This window comes from Euphorbia lathyris, chromosome 1 (genome assembly GCF_963576675.1).
Source record: "Euphorbia lathyris chromosome 1, ddEupLath1.1, whole genome shotgun sequence".
NCBI classification, from domain to species: domain Eukaryota; kingdom Viridiplantae; phylum Streptophyta; class Magnoliopsida; order Malpighiales; family Euphorbiaceae; genus Euphorbia; species Euphorbia lathyris.
In genome coordinates, this window is record NC_088910.1 from 65,752,495 (window position 1) to 65,754,770 (window position 2,276).

Here is a 2,276-nt window from a genome sequence, read left to right on the forward strand (position 1 = left end):
CATATTCTCCTTGCCTCGACGCAATCTCGAAGGAGATGAATTAAATCCTCCCTGGCTCCACAGTGTCCGCAATTGTCCTCAATACTGATATGCCTCCTAACCCGGTCAGCATTGGTCAGCACCGCTTCATGCCCCATGGTCCAAAGGAAAAGTCTAATCCTCTCGGTAACCTTAATTTCCTAGATATTCTTCCATTCTGCAGCAGACCAACTCATTACAGCAGTATCTATTCGGTTCGATTGTAGCTCGTAAGCCGTCTTCGTCGTGAATTCTCCTGTTTTACTCGGTTCCCAAAACCAGCCATCCCTGTTGTCGACGTTACTAAACAGAACAGTAGATGCCAGCTGATATAACTCGTCTTGAAGGAGTACAAGACGTAAACTATCCCAATCCCAGCCTTGGCCTTCAATCCAATAGTCCGCGACTTTCTTACCCTTCTCTTCCTCAATCAAGGGGATGAGAGCTTTATCACTTAACTGACCGGCCTAGAGCCAACTATCCAGCCAAAAGCAAGTGTCCATCCCATTTTTTACTAGTGGCTGATGCCTTTTTTCAGAATATCCACCCCGAGGATGATACTTTTCCAAATTACACTCTGCGGATTCCTCTTTCTGAACAGCTCCAGGCCATTCTTATTACCCCCGTAAATACCCTTGAGCACTTTGGTCCACACGCAATCTTGCTCCGTAAGAAGCCTCTAGCCTAACTTCGCAATATTCGTGAGATTGGCTTTTCTAATCTGCCTAATGCCAAGGCCCCCTTGCTCCTTAGCTCTGCACACAACCTCCCACTTCACAAGGTGAGTTTTCCTCCTACTGCTGTCATTTCCCCAAATAAAGTTTCTGTTAATACTGTCCAGCCGTTTGCTAACGCTTACCGGAAAGACCGAAGTCTGCATCGAGTAAATGGGCAGAGCTGATAGCACGGACTTGACCAGCGTGGTTCTCCTTACGAGTGACATGCTCTTCTCCTTCCAACCCGTGAGGCGGTTTTGGACTCTGTCAACCATGTAATCGAAGGAGTGTTTGTTGATCTTCTCATGGGCAAGATAGATGCCCAAATACTTCCCAAGGTTCCTGGTGCAAACGATTGTATGGAATAAAGAGACCGAAAATTCCTAAAGATTCGATTATCAAAACGATACCGACTTTACAGAAAATGATTGAACAACAAATAAAAATAAAAATGTACTGGAAGCTTGAATGAACTTGAACTTCAATGAAAATTAAATCTAAGGGAATAACTAAGAATTGTAAAAATCTGAAGTCTATAGGTAATTTGCTAGAGTTTTTGCTTGGGTTTGTTGAATTGTTGAGTTGGTTGGTTGAGCGTGATTTCTTCCTTTTATAGACGTTGGAGGTAACTTCCTGCTTCTTTCCACTAATCCACGTTCTCCACCACATTGATTAACCGCTCCACTTTGACTTCCACGATGAAATTGATTATGACTCTTTCTAACTTTCCTGCATTTTAATTGGCTCAAAAATATACGTTAAAATATTATCTGGCCTTCTGATGTCCCTTTGATTTACCTTAGGTTCCCCTTGAGGTTCACCCTAGAAAATAGTTTTCCCCCAGTATCCACTATTGGAAAATCTATTTAGATGTAAGTTAGGCCGAGTAAGGAGGTTTGGCAGAAAGTTCTTCCGCACCACATTCTCCCCTCCTTCTTTGCCTACCCTAAGAATGACTGGTTCTCCAATGGGGTTAAAGGTAGGTTAATGGCTAGCATGGAGTAGGGAGACATTTTATTTGCTATTATCTGCCACCACCTTTGGAAGTGGTGAAACGAGGAGATCTTTGGTGAGAAGACTGTTTTTATTCAGAACTTACCCGAGTTCTTCTCTAAAAAGCTCCTTACCATTACGGGGAGCTTCAAAGGGGACCCCTTGCCAATTCTACCCAGAATAAAGAGGTTCAACTCGTTGGGTGGTGTAGGCCGAAGGATGTGGTGGTTAAGTTGAACACGGATGACTCCTGTCTCAACAATGGAAAGATCGCGGCTGGAGGCGTGCTCAGGGACGCGGGAGGTGCCTGGTTGTCTGGATTCACCCATAACCTGGGTTTGGGCTCATCCTTTTCAACGGAACTTTGGGGTATTCTTTCTGGAGTCAAGCTTGCCAGAAATCTGGGTATTAAAAGGCTTGCTGTGGAGTCTGATAATATGGAGGCTATTAGTATGATCTCTAATAATCATGCCTTTTGTCTTAGTAGCCAGAACCTTATCAAAGCAATAAGAAGTCTTGGCTCCTCCTTTGAGTCCTTAGAGTTCAGCC